The following is a 6000-nucleotide window of genomic DNA, read 5'->3' as shown; positions in this document are numbered from 1 at the left end:
CTAAGTTTGTTTTGGACAGATTCAAGATCAAGATTGGATTACTTACTGTTTGGGGACATTATTTCATTTGATACAACGTTCAACACCAACAAGTACAATATTCCATTTGCATCGATTCTAGTAGTTAACGGCCACTCCAGAATAATTGTCTTTGGCTGGGCTCTTTTGCAGGATGAGAAAGCGGATACTTTCAAGTGGCTATTTGAAACATTTGTTGAGGTGATGGGTGGAAAGAAGCCAAGAGTAGTCCTCACTGATCAGGATGCAGCCATGAAAGTAGCATTGCCAAAGGTGTTTCCGGGTGCATTTCACAGATTTTGCATATGGCATGTTTGCAAGAAAGCAAGAGAAAATCTGAAAGTTTACTTCCATTTGAAGGAAGGGATGGAGAGGGATATGGAAGAATGTATCATGCAATCATTAACAGTTGAGGAATTTGAAAGAAAATGGAGGAGAAGTACAGTTGTGGAAAACATGCTCACATTAAGCGCATGTGGGACAACAGGCAGTACTTTGTACCTGCTTACTTCCAAGAAGTGTTATGTCCCTTTACTAGATCAACTAGTAGAAGTGAGAGCTTCAACTCTAATTTGAAGGATTATGTCTTGAGGAAGGATGCAATTGAAACATTCATCCATCAGTATGAGCTCTTCCAAGAGAATGTGATTCACATAGAGAACCAAGATAGATTCTTGTCTAATGAAAAAGTTCATGTAATGTGGGGTTATCAGCGGTTTGAACGCATGGAGCTGAGATATATACAGTAGAGCAATATACTGCAAGTTCTTGATGGAGATGATGAATGCAACCACTTTTGGAGTAAAGGAGATTGATAAAGATAAAAAATATGAACTTAAGAGGAACTTTGAATATGAGAATCCAGAGATTGATAGGGAAGTGTTCATTGTGCAAACAGATAGAACTACTGATGAATTCGATTGTGAATGTGGAAAGTTTCAGAGGGGTGGTATTTTGTGCTGCCACATACTCAGATTATTTACCCAATTTGATTTTTCTGAAAATCCCTGATAAGTACATAGTAGCAAGGTGGACAAGAAAATTTAGGGAGAACGAGTTAAGGAAGCATAAGTTTGAAGTGCTTGGGAGTCAAATAGAAGACCAATCACACAATGTTGTGCGTTATGCAATTGTTATGAATAGAGTTGGTGAGGTCTGTTCTGACATCAGTGATGATTCTGTATTGTGTCAAGAGCTACTGGATGTTGTTAATACTGTGCATATAAGTACCTGTTGAGGAAAGAAGAAGCGGTAGCAACCCGAGAAGATGGGAATAATTCTAGGGATAGGGATGATGTAAACAAGGCCATGAGAGATCCTGCGGTGAAAAGGAACAAATCTGTGAGAAAAGGCGATAGATTGAAGTCTCGTTCAGAGATTGAAGCTCAGAAAAGTGCTGCACAAAAGAGAAAGAACTCAATATGAAAAAGTAAGAACAGCAGAACTACAGAAATAAGGTTGGAAGGAATTTGACTATATGTGTCAAGTAATTTAAGAATATCAACTATATATGATACTATAGATTGTTTGAAATCTGTTTTGTGGTTGGAACAGAATACTTTTATATAGTATTTGTGTGTGCATATATTTTTGTCATTTCTTTGAGCTTCTAAAAAGAAGTGAAGTTGTTTACTAATTGATGACCCACAAGTATAGGGGATCAACTGTAGGCTCTTTTCGATAAGTAAGAGTGTCGAACCTGCTACCTCTTGAGCACTGTGTTGCTTTTCTCCGAAGAGGAAGGGATGATGCAGCAAAGTAGCGTAAGTATTTCCCTCAGTTTTTGAGAACCAAGGTATCAATCCAGTAGGAGGCTACGTGCGAGTCCCTCGTACCTGCACAAAACAAATAAATCCTCGCAAGCAACGTGATAAGGGGTTGTCAATCCCTACACGGCCACTTACAAGAGTGAGATCTGATAGATATGATAAGATAATATTTTTGGTATTTTAATGATAAAGGTGCAAAGTAAAATAAAAGCAAAGTAAAAAAGCAAAGGAAATAACTAAGTATTGGAAGATTAATATGATGAAGATAGACCCGGGGGCCATAGGTTTCACTAGTGGCTTCTCTCAAGAGCATAAGTATTCTACGATGGGTGAACAAATTACTGTTGAGCAATTGACATAATTGAGCATAGTTATGAGAATATCTAGGTATGATCATGTATATAGGCATCACGTCTGAGACAAGTAGACCGACTCCTACCTGCATCTACTACTATTACTCCACTCATCGACCGCTATCCAGCATGCATCTAGAGTATTAAGTTCATTAAAACAGAGTAATGCCTTAAGCAAGATGACATGATGTAGAGGGATAAACTCATGCAATATGATGAAAACCCCATCTTGTTATCCTCGATGGCAACAATACAATATGTGCCTTGCTGCCCCTACTGTCATTGGGAAAGGACACCGCAAGATTGAACCCAAAGCTAAGCACTTCTCCCATTGAAAGAAAGATCAATCTAGTAGGCCAAACCAAACTGATAATTCGAAGAGACTTGCAAAGATAACCAATCATACATAAAAGAATTCAGAGAAGATTCAAATATTGTTCATAGATAGAGTTGATCATAAACCCACAATTCATCAGTCTCAACAAACACACCGCAAAAAGAAGATTACATCGAATAGTTCTCCATAAGAGAGGGGGAGAACATTGTATTGAGATCCAAAAAGAGAGAAGAAGCCATCTAGATAATAACTATGGACCTGTAGGTCTGAGGTGAACTACTCACACTTCATCGGAGGGGCTATGGTGATGATGTAGAAGCCCTCCGTGATCGATGCCCCCTCCGGCGGAGCTCCGGAACAGGCCCCAAGATGGGATCTCGTGGATACAGAAAGTTGCGGCGGTGGAATTTGGGTTTTGGCTCCGTATCTGATCGTTTGGGGGTACATAGGTATATATAGGAGGAAGGAGTACGTCGGTGGAGCAACAGGGGGCCCATGAGGGTGGAGGGCGTGCTGGGGGGGGGGGGGGGGGGTAGGCGTGCCCCCTACCTCGTGGCCTCCTCTTTTGTTTCTTGACGTAGGGTCCAAGTCCTCTGGATCATGTTCGGTGAGAAAATCACATTCCCAAAGGTTTCATTCCGTTTGGACTACGTTTGATATTCCTTTTCTTCGAAACCCTAAAATAGGCAAAAAAAACAACAATTCTGGGCTAGGCCTCTGGTTAATAGGTTAGTCCCAAAAAAAATATAAAAGTGGAGAATAAAGCCCAGTAATGTCCAAAATAGTAGATAATATAGCATGGAGCAATCAAAATTTATAGATACGTTGGAGATGTATCAAGCATCCCCAAGCTTAATTCCTGCTCGTCCTCGAGTAGGTAAATGATAAAAACAGAATTTTTGATGCGGAGTGCTATTTGGCATAATTTTAATGTAATTCTTCTTAATTGTGGTATGAATATTCAGATCCGAAAGATTCAAGATAAAAGTTCATGTTGACATAAAAATAATAATACTTCAAGCATACTAACTAAGCAATTATGTCCTCTCAAAATAACATGGCCAAAGAAATTTCATCCCTACAAAATCATATAGTTTAATCATGCTCCATTTTTGTCACACAAGAATGCTCTCATCATGCACAACCCCGATGACAAGCCAAGCAATTGTTTCATACTTTAGTAATCTCAAACCTATAAACTTTCACGCAATATATGAGCGTGAGCCATGGATATAGCACTATGGGTGGAATAGAATATGACGATGGGAGTTATGTGGAGAAGACAAAAAAAGGAGAAAGTCTCACATCAACGAGGCTAATCAATGGGCTATGGAGATGCCCATCGATTGATGTTAATGCAAGGAGTAGGGATTGCCATGCAACGGATGCACTAGAGCTATAAATGTATGAAAGCTCAACAAAAGAAACTAAGTGGGTGTGCATCCAACTTTCTTGCTCACGAAGACCTAGGGCACTTGAGGAGGCCCATTGTTGGAATATACAAGCCAAGTTCTATAATGAAAAATTCCCACTAGTATGAAAGTGACAAAACAAAAGACTCTCTATCATGAAGATTATGGTGCTACTTTGAAGCACAAGTGTGGAAAAAGGATAGTAGCATTATCCTTTCTTTATTTTTTTATTTGGCCTTTCTTTTTTTGGCCTTTCTCTTTTTTTGGACAATGCTCTATGAATGATGGTCATCACACTTCTATTTACATATAACTCAAGAATTACAACTCGATACTTAAAACAAGATATGACTCTATATGAATGCCTCCGGCGGTGTACCGGGATATGCAATGAACCAAGAGTGACATGTATGAAAGAATTATGAACGGTGGCTTTGCCACAAATACTATGTCAACTACATGATCATGTTAAGCAATATGACAATGATGAATGTGTCATGATAAATGGAATGGTGGAAAGTTGCATGGCAATATATCTCGGAATGGCTATGGAAATGCCATAATAGGTAGGTATGGTGGCTGTTTTGAGGAAGATATAAGGAGGTTTATGTCTGAAAGAGCGTATCATATCACGGGGTTTGGATGCACCAAAGCAGTTTGCACCAACTCTCAATATGAGAAAGGGCAATGCACGGTACCGAAGAGACTAGCAATGATGGAAGGGTGAGAGTGCGTATAATCCATGGACTCAACATTAGTCATAAATAACTCACATACTTATTGCAAAAATCTACAAGTCATCAAAAACCAAAGCACTACGAGCATGCTCCTAGGGGGATAGATTGGTAGGAAAAGACCATCGCTCGTCCCCGACCGCCACTCATAAGGAAGACAATCATATATAACACCTCATGTTTGAAATTTGTTACATAAAGTTTACCATGTGTGCATGCTACGGGACTTGCAAACTTCAACACAAGAATTTCTCAAATTCACAACTACTGAACTAGCACGACTTTGATATTATTACCTCCATATCTCGGAACAATCATCAAGCATAAAACTTCTCTTAGTATTCAAAACACTCATAAGAAAATTTTACTAATCTTGAACACCTAGCGTATTAGGATTATTTAAGCAAATTACCATGCTATTTAAGACTCTCAAAATAATCTAAGTGAAGCATGAGATATCAATAGTTTCTATAAAACAAATCCACCACCGTGCTCTAAAAGATATAAGTGAAGTACTAGAGCAAAACTATATAACTCAAATGATATAAGAGAAGCACATAGAGTATTCTAACAAATTCCAAATCATGTATGGCTCTCTAAAAAGGTGTGCACAGCAAGGATGATTGTGGTAAACTAAAAAGAAAAGACTCAAATCATACAAGATGCTCCAAGCAAAACACATATCATGTGGTGCATAAAAATATAGCTTCAAGTAAAGTTTTCGATAGAAGTAGACAAAAAGAGGGGATGCCTTCCGGGGCATCCCCAATCTTTGGCTTTTAGGTGTCCTTAGATTATCTTGGGGGTGCCATGGGCATCCCCAAGCTTAGTATCTTGCCACTCCTTGTTCCATAATCCATCAAATCTTTACCCAAAACTTGAAAACTTCACAACACAAAACTTAAAGTGGAAAATCTCGTGAGCTCCGTTAGCGAAAGAAAACAAAAGACCACTTCAAGGTACTGCAATGAAATAATTATTTATTTATATTGGTGTTAAACCTACTGTATTCCAACTTCTCTATGGTTTATAAACTATTTTACTAGCCATAGATTCATCAAAATAAGAAAACAACACACGAAAAACAGAATCTGTCAAAAACAGAAAAGTCTGTAGTAATCTGTAGCTAGCGCAAGATCTGGAACCCCAAAAATTCTAAAATAAATTTCTGGACGTGAGTAATTTATCTATTAATAATCTTAAAAAAGAATTAACTAAATAGCACCTTCCAAATAAAAATGGAAGCAGTTCTCATGAGCGCTAAAGTTTCTGTTTTTTACAGCAAGATATCAAGACTTTCCCCCAAGTCCTCCCAACGGTTCTACTTGACACAAACACTAATTAAACACAAAAACACAACTTAAACATAGGCTAGAT

Source organism: Triticum aestivum, chromosome 5A (assembly GCF_018294505.1).
Source record: "Triticum aestivum cultivar Chinese Spring chromosome 5A, IWGSC CS RefSeq v2.1, whole genome shotgun sequence".
Classification (NCBI taxonomy): Eukaryota; Viridiplantae; Streptophyta; class Magnoliopsida; order Poales; family Poaceae; genus Triticum; species Triticum aestivum.
The sequence above is the reverse complement of the archived record's forward strand: the minus strand, read 5'-3'. Positions refer to the sequence as shown.